This window comes from Sciurus vulgaris (assembly GCF_902686455.1).
Source record: "Sciurus vulgaris genome assembly, chromosome: 8".
Taxonomy (NCBI): domain Eukaryota; kingdom Metazoa; phylum Chordata; class Mammalia; order Rodentia; family Sciuridae; genus Sciurus; species Sciurus vulgaris.
The window spans coordinates 103,383,234-103,396,474 of record NC_136468.1 but is presented as its reverse complement, the minus strand read 5'-3'; positions in this window follow the sequence as shown (position 1 = coordinate 103,396,474).

Sequence of the window (13,241 nt, the reverse complement as noted above, 5' to 3'; positions counted from 1 at the left end):
TGAAACCATGAGCCAGAACAAATCTTTCCTTCTTACAAGTCGATTTTGTCAGGTATTTTGTAAGAGCAAGAAAAAGATAACTAACACATCAAATCAAATGCAAAAAAAAAAAAAAAAAATTCTCTTAATGAAATAGAATAGATACCTGGAAAATCATGATAAATGAGCAATTGTGTATTGATAAATCGGGCTGATAAGGATAAGGAAATTTATGGTTGAATAGGAGACAACAATGCACAATATTTCCTCTTTTGATTTTGGTAATTTAAAACAGTAAGTATATAGTTGATTAACATTTTTTGATAAATTTTAGTATGATTTAAGAGTTTCAACCACTTAATAGAATTTTAAACTTCTGGTCCTCAGTCCAGAAGATAGAAGCAAATAAATCACAGGCCGTATTCTTCCAGATAGGGAAGCATAAAGCATGACAGAATTGAGATCAAACAGACCATTTGACCCAGATAAGTTACCCCATTTAAAATAGATGAGTTTAATTCCCTTACTAAAATCTCTTTGGCAGGTTTAAAAACAAATACAAGTCACACCCATACATTATATAAGTATATATTAAAAAACTAAAAGAAAGTAATATAAAGTGATCGAAAGTTAAAAGCAGACAGAATATGCAAAGAATACTTTAAAATACTATTGTATGTGTAACCCAAATGGTTAGAATTTAAACCTTAAGTATACCAATGAAATGCATAATGAATACTTTAATATTGATGTTAATTATTTATGAAGAATGTTTAAAAGCCAATATATGTACAATATCCTTGTATCAAAATTTTAATGAATGTTAAGTATAGAGAAATTTTTTCTATCCTTTTTAATTGACTTCAATATATCCCAACCAGTAAATATCAGATTGCAAAGAGATACTTAGAGTAAATAATTAGAACAACATCATTGAAAAACTCTATCGGTAGACATATCATGCTTTTAATATAGAACAGATGTGTTTTATTGAATCAGTCATGAAATATTATAAAAACGAACTATATACAAAATTACAAATTCAAACTCAAGACCTCTAAAGTAAAATATTTTATACTTCACATAAAATGCTCTATTAGATCAAAACATATTTGCATTCCCTCACATTTTCCTCTATAGGATGAATATTCATTAGTTCTTTCTTCCTAGATAGTACCTGAAAATTCTTAGATCTTAACAGTACACATTAGCCAGGTCCTACAGTTCTTATAGTTCTTACAGCTTGAAACCCATTTTTTCTATCCTGGAAGACAGACAACCAGCACAAGCCCTTTTACCCAACACTAATTTGTCAGAATGGAGATGATGACAGAACACGGAGGCATATTTTACAGAAGATAGGCTTCACCTTGTAAAACTCTTGTCCCTTTTGAACCTCTGCAAGACCTCCAGGCAAGAAAAACTCTCCTTCAGCAAGGGAGAGCAATAGCTATTTCTGCTGTCCTGAGGCTTTCAGGGGAACCAACCAACTGTCCCATTTCTAGATCATATTCATTAACAGGGTACCATTCATTTCCTACCAGCGACCTCACTTTGGCAGTAGAGACCAGTCAAAGTTGGGCATTCATTCTACTTAAATATACCAATGAAATGCATAATGAATACTTTAATATTCATTGCCACTCTGTTACAATAGGATCCTTGGCCTGATTTTCAGCTGAGTCTACCTTGCAGCTCAAAGATATAAGAATTACCCAAAATTCTGCCATAGAGAATGTTTGGCTTTCATAGCATACTTGTAAGTAAATAGTTAGCTGACCAAAGCCTGTCATTTTCTTTTTTTTCTTCTTCTTTTTTTCTTTTTCATTTTCTTTGTTAAAGGATTACAAAGCAATTAAGAAAACCCAGACAGGATGTCAGTTTTGTGCATCTATAAAGATAGGGTTATAAATTGATTTTGTGTTACTGCCAAAAGCATACATTCAAAAAAGGCATCTTTTCTAGTTCCAGTTTTTCACCTAAAAGTTCAGTGCTTTTGCAACCTAGATATCAGTTAGGACTCTTCTACACTGTCGTTCTTGTTATCTTCACAATCGGCCCAAGCTCTCGAAGTACACACCCTGTGGAAGTTCTAGGCCTGCCTGAGTGCTCCTCAAGCTTCTAGTGTGCTTATGTTCTCACACTCACTTCCGCTCATGGACAGCTTCTGCATATTTTCATACTGTACTGTGTTGACACAGATGTGATGTTGTTGAGTCCCCCAGTTATCCCTGCATTTCTTCTTTGTCTTGCTCTGTCACCTCAACTATTGCATGTTTTCCCAGCAGATTTGAACCCAAGCCAGGGTCATGCACATTCCCAGGAAATGAAAAAGTTGTTTAAGTTGTTGTTCAAACCATTGAAACATCAATCGTGCTGCTAAAGGTATAGAAATTGGCTCTGGTTCTAGGCCAAATCCTTCCTTCCTTCCTTCCTTCCTTCCTTCCTTCCTTCCTTCCTTCCTTCCTTCCTTCCTTCCTTCCTTCCTTCCTTCCTTCCCTCCCTCCCTCCCTCCCTCCCTCCCTCCCTCCCTCCTTCCTTCCTTCCTTCCTTCCTTCCTTCCTTCCTTCTTTCTTTCCTTTTCTTTCTTTCTTTCACCAGGGATTGAACCCAGGGGGACTCAAACACTGAGCCACATCCCAGCCCTATTTTTGTGTTTTATTTAGAGGCAGGGTCTCACTGAGTTGCTTAGTGCCTCACCGTTGCTGAGGCTGACACTGAACTCCATCCTCCTGCCTCAGCCTCATGAGGCGCTGCTGGGATTACAGGCAAGCACCATGGTGCCCAGCTTAAGCCAAATTCTTTAATTCCTCATATGAGCTCTATAACTTCTCCTTCCCCAATTATGGACATACCTGGGTATGACCATACCAGGACACTACAATCCTTTGTAAATAAGTTCCCTTTAATTATTTGGATTGATCACCTTGGAGTTTAGTGCTTCTCCTGTGAAATCCCAACCAGCCCCATCTTGGGATGGTTTGGGGCAGTCCCTTGGAAAACTCACCTGTCACCTGTCACTGCTTTGGGGTTAAAAAGATACTGTCCTTCAGATACCCAAAAAGAAAAAGAAGACAAAAACGACTCACAGAGGAATTTGTGGGGGTAGGTTTTAGGGAGGAAGATGACATTGCAAATCTGCTCTGACCTAACATCTGACAATTGTTAGAATTCTTTTGATTACTCTGCCCCTGGAGCTTTGCTCCATCTCCCTGGTCCTTTTCTTTCCTCTGTTCTTACTTCCACCCACCAAGATTGCCTTGGAAACCAAAAGAGCTTTTCCTTCTCGCCTTTAGGGGGCATGAACTTTCCCCTAACTCCTACTCCCAAACTTTCTCACAGAAACCTTTAGCCCAGCAACTCAAGTCACCTTTGTTTTAAGTTATTTTATTATTTATGCAAACATAAATAATAAAATTTGGTTTTCTTCTTGCACTTTTTAAATTTTACAACGCACTATTATACCCTTGTTGTCCCAGAGATGCCAGCCCTGTAGTATGCACTGCCAACTCTTTTAGAAAGATGCAGGAACACTCTTCTGAAGTCAGAGTTTATTTATCCCAAGGTGAAAATTTCTACTCAAGTTCTGCCATTCTTTATTGCCTTATGGAGTTCTACAGCCCCATTCCTTTTACTTCTAATTATTCCCAGCAGGAATGACTCACATATAGTTGGATGTGCTTCATTTTCCTTTTCTTAGTTTCCCTCCTTTGAAAATGAGAATAATAATAATGTCATCTTCATAAGTTTATTATGAGGCTTTAATAAATACATGAAAACAGTGTCTGCCTAGCACAAATTGGTTTTTGATCATTCTTTTCTCATTATGATTATCATATACTAGACCCAAGCGTCTCCTAGTTGCCAGAAAGTAGGAAGTAAGGTACATAATGTCACTGAACTTCAACAAAGGACGGGGCAGGGGCTATTTTAAAAATTGCATCACAGGTGGCAGGATTGAAATAGCACTTACCAGAGCACTTCCCTCCCAAGTCCTATTTTTTTTTTTAATATATCAGACCCTGTTGTATACTTAAATTTATTGCCTTTGCAGTAATAGGTTAGCACAGTAGACTGATCAGTTAAAAAGAAAAATACCTAGTTTTGGTGATGGTACTTGTAAATTTACAGGCTAGAATAGGATGAGTCGGTTCAAATTTGTGGAAAACAAATTAACAATGCTTTAAAAATCTCATCCTAAGATTCAAAAATTGCTCTTATTCATCCTAGAAAGGTACCTAAGGTATTTTTAGATATTAATCTCTGGCAATGATCATGGACTCGTTTTTGTAATTGAAAATTTTGCTAATAACCCTTGAATCCAGAATAGTGTGTTAAATGATATAGTACATATATTAAATGGAATATTATGCAAAAAGGGAAAATAATGTAGAAAGTTTATGTATGATATGGACAAGTATTTGTGGCACATTTAGGGGAAAATGAAGGTTAGAAAACTCCCCAGATTTACTTGCTGTCTTCCTTAACACAATTCAAATATTCATCACTTCTCAAACTACTTAACCAACACCCTTTCTTCACAGGTAAAGCTTTACACAGGTAAAGCTTCCATCATGGCTTTTCTTAATTTCCTGACTCACACCAGGACTGCTTCCCTCTCTGTGACAATAGAAAAGGCACCCCTTCTTTCTCCAAGCTCACTTGCCACCTGAGCTTTCAATAGCAATCTTCTCCCTATAATGTATAAAAGGGCAGAGCAGGGTTCAATGGAGACCCCCAAAACTCTGTAAGTAAACACTTTTAAAGTTATAAATCAGAATAACTTCATGTAACATAAGGTTCATCCTCCTTCTGAATAAATAAGTTTTCCTAAGGACTTGGAATTTCAATTCTTGGGATGATCCGAATCAGGATGGGATGGGTATCTAGAGGGCTGACCCTGGTTCCACCCTCAGGCTGCTCCCTTGACACCTCGGGCTCCATCTCATACTGAAGAGGGATGCAGATCCAAGTTCTGTGCGGGCCACCAATCAGCTACCTTTGACCTCTCTTCCTGCTGAGGGATGGCTCACACGTGCCATGTGCCCATTTGTGGGAGGAAGGATGTTGGGAAGAGGACCCTGGGGCTTCATAGGACCTCATAAGCAGGGAATGACCTTTGACTGAGCACCAGGTATGCACTAAGCAGATACATCTCCTTGGTCCTCAGACTTGTCCCCACCCTGAAGGGAGGAGCATTCTCAGAAGAGGACGGGAGCAGCCTGGGACTTGATTGTTCTCTAATCACTATGACTGTGTGTGGGAGAATTTATCTACACAGCAAAACTTACTTTTTGCTTTGAATCAATGTGAATAAGATTTTTGACAATGTTAAAAAACAAAAATGTGATGACTTTACAATTTAATGTGTCTTATTTCATGAATTTTGAACTGTTTTTATCTTATTTATTACAGAGACCACCAATAGCCTCAGGAAATTTACTCTCTATAAAATTCTTCTCCCAATGGATTCACTGAATTTTCATTTACTTGGCCTAAGTCTAAGTCTCTTATCTTAAAAAGAATCCTTCTTCAAACCAGTCATTCTCTTGAAGACAATTTGTTGTTTAGCATATTAATTTTTAAACTATCTTATGTATTATAAAATTTTTCCCAGTTTACTATTTGTATGCTTTGTTATTTAAAAAATTTGCATATGCATCTAGAAAACTTTGTTTTTCAGTGTTGTGTAGAAAGAATCATGTCAAATCACCTTCAATCTCATACCCTCTTCTTTCCACTCTGCACCCAGAATTTATGTGTTCTCCTATATTTTTTTCACAGACTAAATTCTGCCATTTTTTTTTACATTTAATTTATTGGAATTTATTTAAGTATATGGTATTAAACCTAATCTTTTTCTTCTGGAACTTAACCAGATTTTATAAATTAATTTGTTAGTAAATCACTGTCTTCCTCTTCCTTCTTCTACATTCTTTCTTTGTGGGGTTTTTGTTGTTATTGTTGTTGTTTTTAATTTATTTCAGTTGTAGATGGACACAATATCTTTATGTATTTATTTTTATGTGGTGCTGAGGATCAAACTCAGTGCCTTGCACATGCAAGGCAAGTGCTCTACCACTGAACTACAGCCCCAGTCCTTACTGGTGTTTTCTGAGATGGAATCTTTCTATACTGCCAAGGCTGGCCCCATACATTTGGACTCAAGGACTCTCCTGCTTCAGTCCCCCAAGTAGCTGGCACAACAGACATGAACCACAGCATCCAGCACTTCCATATTCTTTTTAATCAACATTTTCTGTTAAAGTATGACATACAGTGAAACTGTACATACATCATAAAGATTCAGTTCAGTGACTTATTGCAAAGTGGATACATTTATCAAAACACTATCTAGTTCAGGGATGAGGTATCACCAGTACTTGGAAACCCTGTACCAGGCCCTCCCTCAGCGAGGCTGCTTATGGCTTCCCAAAGGTGACTGCTGTATGCAAATGGATCTATTCGACATGCATTCTTTTGTGATGTGCCTTCTTTCATCTACAATTATGCTTGAGAGATTCATCTACACAGTTGGGGTTAACATCTGATTTTGTGATATAACATACCCTTGTATGAACATACCACAATTTATTTGTCAAGTGTACATTGGTGGACATTTGGTTTTTTTTTTTTTTTTCCAGCTTTGAGCTAGATTGCTGTTGTAAACATTCTTATACGTTTTTTAGTACATTACATATAAATTCTGTTCGGTGTGTGTGCGTGTGTGTGCGCTTGAGTGTGCAGTGTGTGGGAAAGGAATTGCTACATCCTGGAGTAGATGCTGACAAACAGTTTTCAAAGGAATTGTGCCAATTTTCATTCCTACAAGCATGAGAATTCCAGGTGTTCAATATCCTCAATATCTGGTATTGTCAGTTCTTTTAATCTTAGCTCTTCTACTTACCTAATTCTTGTAGTTTTATACATGTGTAGAATATTTTATAGTTTTAATTTTCAGATATCCTATGATTAATAAAGTCAAGGATATTTTTATAGATTTGTTGACCATTGGAGATCATCTTTTGTGAAGTGTGTTTAGTTCTTTTGGCCACTTTTTCTATTGAATTCGTGTCTTTTCATATTGGTTTATAAGAGATTTTATGTATTTTTGGAAAACAAACTATGTATGTCCATATTACAAATATTTTAATGTAGTCTGTGATGGTTGTTTGACCTTTATATTAGCTTCCTTTGACTTCACAAACCTGCTGACTTAAAACAACAGATATTTGTTGTTTCACAGTTCTGGAGGCTAGAAGTTCAAAATCAAGGTGTTGTTAGAGTAAGCTCCTTATGGAGCTTCTGGGAAGGCATCTGTTCCACGTCTTTTACCTAGCTTCTGAGGGCTCTGGATGGTCCTTGGTATTCTACCACTTGTAGATATATCACTCCAACCTCTGACTCCATCTCCACATGGCCTGTGTAACTGTGTCTCTGTCTTCACATGGTACTCTCCTGTATGCATCTGTCTCTGCTTCTTTCCTTTTCTGTCTTACATAAGGACATTCTACTATTGGATCTGGAACCATCCCCAGGATTCCATTCAAAGAACTCAATTCAATCACATCTTTTGCCATCTGATAATATGCACAGTTTCTAGGTGACACAAAATTGGAGGAACACCACTCAACACAACTACAGTCTTCTATGCTCGTAATGAAAATGTTCTCTATGTTATCTTCCACAGAAGTCACATAGTTAGAAATATTATCCATCAGAAGTTGAGAGTTATGCATGATACAGGTGAGGGTCAAGTTTTACTTCCTTCTGAATGGATGTCCAGCTGACCAAGGAATATTTATTAAACACATATCCTTTTTTCACTTCTCTGCAGTGTCCTATATGATATAAACTAAATGGGCATAGATGTGTGGGTCTATTTCTGGACTCTATTCTGTAAAATCTGTTCACTGGTTAATCCTTCAATCATTTCTCCACTATCTTAATTACTGTCAGTTTATAAGTCTTTATATAAGCAAAAAAATAGGTCTCATTATTAGGTGTAGTGGTAGATGTCTCTTTTCTTATTCCAGATTGTCATGACAATTAACGTTTCCTTCAGTTTCCACATAAATTATGGAATTAGTTTATGGAATAATGTCTCCTCTTAAATAGTTTGAATTTTGATTGAGATTGCATTGAATCATACAATTTCAGTATATGTCTTGGACATACCATTCACTGGTAGGAGCTTTAAAATAACTTTGACAGGTTCTCAAAAAAAAATCATTCCAATCATATTATGAGAAGAATTAAGAATATAGATTAGTTTTAAAAGAAATGGCATACTTATACTATTAAGTTTTATATCCAGGAACATGGTATATATATTCTCATTTGTTCAATAATTCCTCAATAAGAAAATATCAATAATTATCTATATTATTTCTCCATTCTAAATTAATATATTTATAGATTTAATATGGATCTTAATATTTTTAACATTATTTCTAGGAATTATTTTCTAGAAATTATTTCTGGGTATTTTTCCACTTCAGCATCAACTGGTTACTGCTGATGTATAGGAAAATATACTGATTCTTAAATATTTTCCTCTTAATAGGCTACCATATTTAACCATCTCTTTGACCTAATAAGTTGTTAGATATCTTGGTCTTCCAGGTAAAATCATATCACTTTCCAATAATGATAGTTTTTCTCTCTCTTGCCAATAATGATAGTTTCTTCTCTCTTCCTCCACCATTCCCTCTCCAATTTTCAATCCTACCGGTCATCTCAAACACATTGAAAACTGTGGCAACAACAGGCATGGTCTTTGTCCAGGTTTTAGTAGAAATATTTTCAGTATTTCATTACTAAGGTACAATTTAGGTGGTAGATGTTTATTCAACAAAGCAAACCACTTTTTCTTTTTGGTTTCTCATTTGTTTATTCTTAAAACCAGAAATGAATGTTTAATTTTATAAATTATTTCTACAGCTTCTCTGACTTAGGTTAAAAAAAAAAACAGACTTTGACTGATTAATCAGAAAGAGGTCATTCCCAGACCATTCCCAGGGAAGATGGAGAACCAGGTTGGCAAAGTCCTCAGGAAGGTGAGACATTAGTCTCGATGTCAGCCAAATCATTTCATGAAACCTGCACAGTGAGATCACTTCTGAACACCAGATGACCCTGGATTCTTCCCCTGGCACAGATGCCCTGCCACTCCAGAGCCTGTACCCACTTCCTACCTCTTCCTACTTCATATCCACACTTCTTTGCTTACCTGTTTACTTTTGATTCATTTCTGGTGTCAATGTGTTTGACCAGTCCAGGGGATGAGCTCACAACCTGATTGTAGGAGAAGCTGGGAAAATAGATACTATTTTGTTTTCTATCTCATCCTAATATCTATAAAGTGCAAAATTTTCTAGACATAAGAAAATGGTTCTGATGCTGGACAATCACTTGTACACAGTCAAAAAGTGGACTTCTACACTTTATTTGAAATCACTGAGTGGGTTTTGTCCTTTAACTTATTAATGCGAAACAAAATATACTCTCTGAGTTCCTAATGTTGCATACTTGGAAAGACAATTCTACTTGGTCAGAGTGCAATATTTTTTCCTTTAGTCCTATTTCAACTTGTTCATACCTACCTATATTTATGATCAAGGGTGGCCAGTGTTTTCTTTTCTTTGTTAACTATGTTGGGGTTTTCAGTGCTATCCAAGATGTGTCGGGAAGATTTCCAATTTTATCTAAGCCCTTGAGCAGTTCACATAAACAGAAGCATCAGCTGTTCTCAAAGGAATAGTTCCAAATGGCCAATGACACAGCCTGGTCTAGTACATTTTGAGATAGTAGTTCTTTTGACAGTATTCCCATTTTTTCCATATTTATTGATCTATTCTGTTCACATCTCTTGGGGAGCCTTAGAAAATGTCAAGGACTGAAGTAAGTATGTTAAAGTCCATATGATATCACAAAAAAATTAGGAATCAGAAAGGAATGTTTAATTTTATCAAATACTTTTACAGCTTCTATGACTCAAGTAAAAGAATTGACTCTGACTTTTTTAGAACTGGTTTCTTGTTTGCTACAGTGCCTCCAAACTCCCAGACCTGACCACACATCTATATCATCTCCTGAAGTCCTGAAGGCATTTAAATTCATTTTGCTTTATGGCATAATTTTAAAAATTCTTTTTTATGCTTTGGAAATTACAAAAGTAATTCATGCATGTTATAGAGTAAGTCAAATAGTACACTATACATAAGTGTAATGGCAAAGCTGATCATCTTCCTGCCACTTCACCAATCCCCTTGTGATAACCAGTGTTAACACCATGATGTGGGCTGGGCCTCCTGGCCCTTATTCACACATACACATTCAAATAGATAAGCTTTCTTTGTATCTTTTTTTTTACTGAAATGGAATCACATTATACTCAATCTACAATAGCTCCTCATCTCAGATTTTATTGTGAAATTTTTCTAACATATCCAGAAAAGGAAAGTGTAATGAACCCCTTATGTCCCCACTCCAGAGTGTCAACAAGGTAAATCCCATTTCAAAACTTCCCTCACCTGTTCACTACCACCATATCCTGGATCAATATTATTTCTTAAATATACAGTTTTCCTGCCTTCAACTTTTTGATTTTTAAAAATTTCAAACCTATTAACAATGCTGGAAGGCTAATATGATCTGTCTACCTATAGCTTAGATTTACTAGTTGTTTTTCATCATTGAGAATGTTTTCCAAATCTCCCATATGGACTAAGATGGCTGAGATGTGGTATCCAAATAATTCATCCAAACAGGTTTGAACCAAAAAAAAAAAAAAAAAAAAAAAAAAAAAAAAAAAAAAAATCAATGCAAAGAATAAGTAACCAAATAATAATAATATTAATAATAATAATAACCAAAAGGAGATTTACATGGAACAATGGTCGAGGCAGCTAATCTTTTATGATGCTTAGCTGGGGGAACTGCATGGCCAAGACTTGGAGCTGAGGACTGAGGCAGCTAACTCTGTGAAGTAGCCTCACTCCTTAGGGAATTGAAGCCTATGGGAGCCCTGGGTCCTGGCCTTGGACTTGGCAGACCTCTCCAATGACCAATTCTCTAGGCAATGTTTCCTTTAATAAACTCTTGGAACAGTGAGTAATTCCAAGTTCAGATATGTTTAGATCCTTCCAATTGTTTTTTGAGTTGGGAAAAGTTTGTCATTAGTATTGTATTTTTTCTCAGTTTTTCTTGTGATTCTAATAGCTTGTGTTTTATATACTTTCTCAAAGTATTATTTGACACATTAAAGTTCATGCCAGTGAACACTTCACTTTGAATTTTAATTTTCATAAAAGAAAAATGACTCAATTGGACCTTGATTAATAGTAAGTAGTACACATTGACCTGGCCTTTTCCATACACATGCCCCTTCTTATCTCATCAGCAAGTTTTCTAGTTCTGAGGAAATTTGAATATCAACCTTTTTTCTCCATCTAAATATTTCTAGCTTGGCTTATGATGAATTATACTGTGGATATAACTTAGTTGTGGTTAAATCTTTACAGATTCAGATACAAAAGGAAGGTTAGGGTGCATAGTTAAAGACTCGAAGTCTACAACCACTAATATTAACAACGTGTTCCCAAGGACAGTTTTGTTTGCATCTCCTTGATATGATATTAACCATTCTGATAGGCTTAACATATCATTTTGTTTGAGATTTTAACTGTTTGTTATTATTGCTGCATAACGAATTACTCAAAAAATGTAGGGACAAAAACAATAAACACTTATTATATTTTATATTTTTAGTATGTCAGGAATTTAGATCGGGTGGTTCTGGCTCAAGGTCTTTCATGAGGTTATAATTAAGATGTCTCCTTCAGCTGCAGACTCTTGTGAAGACAGGACCAAGGCTGGCAGATCCAAGATGGCACCTCTACATACTTGACAAGGCAATGCTGGTTACTGGCAGGATGCTTCAGTTGGTTCCTGGTATGTCCTCACACCATTGCCTCTGTCTTTCACTTAGCAAGGAGTAAGCCACAGTGCCTTTTATGCTCTTGTTTCAGGTGTTTCTCATTATCTCTTCTGCCATATTCTATTAGAAGTCACTGAGTATTCTCCTAAAAGAGGGGAATAACGTTTAGCTTTTTTGAGGGACAATAGGAATAATCTGTTGACAACTTTTAAATGATGATGAATTCTCATAAACAATAGTTGGAATTTGTTTGGAGACACAATCCAAAAATTGTTCTCATCTAAATGTAGAGTTTAAACCATTCCCATGAATTGTTATCCAGTGGTTTCTTTGATCTTCCATCTCTTTTTCTATTTCTTCTGAGTTTATATCCTTTAGCTGTTTCCTTCATTTCTTGTAGTATTGGTCTACTGGTTATGAGTTCTTTTAGATTTTGTATGTCTGAAAAAGTATTTCACCTCTGTTTTTGAAAGATGTTTTTGGTAAGGTATAAAATTCTAGATTGACAAGGTTGTTTTATCTGTTGGTACCCTAAGGATATCATTCCGTTACCTTCTGGTTTGTAAAGACTTGAACTGCTTCCAACAAGAACTTTGTTTCCCTCTTAATGTTTTTCCTTTGTCCTTAACATCCTTTTTCTTCTGAGTGCTTTCAAGAATTTTCTTTTTATTGCTGCTTTTGAGCAATTTGATTATATGCTGTTCCTTGGTGACAATGACTTCACATTTCTTGTGCTTGAGTCTTTGAGATGTTTGAATCTGTGAGTTCATAGTTTCATTGAACTTCGAAAAATTAAGCCATTGTTTCTTTAAATAAAAGTCCTCAGTCCTTTGTGGGGCTTCAATACATATGTATTAGGCAACCTGAAGATGTAGCATAGGTCACTGATTATTTTTTATAATCTTATTTCTTTTATATGGATTCTATGTTCTAAGTTCAATAATCTTTTCCTCTGTAGTGTCCAATTTGCTGTCAATACCATCCTATGGATTTTTCAGTTCAGATATTGATTTCTCCTTCAGAAACTTCAGTGTCTTTTTAAATACCCTCCCTATCTCTCCTTAACATCCTCATTCTCTCTTCTGCCTACTTGAACATATGAAGCATAATTACTTCACTCTGGAGGATAAAATACAAATAATTTTTGACCCTGTATGAGGTTCCAAGATTGTTCCTTCCAATTGTCACTTCCTGCTTCTGGTAGTGTCAGGGAGTTTGCTCATACATGTGGCTAAAGATTTCAGGGGAACCTGCTGCAGGTGTCCATAGCACTCACTGGGTATTTTTTTCCTGTCTCTGTGGTTCCCTCCTCTGTTAATGC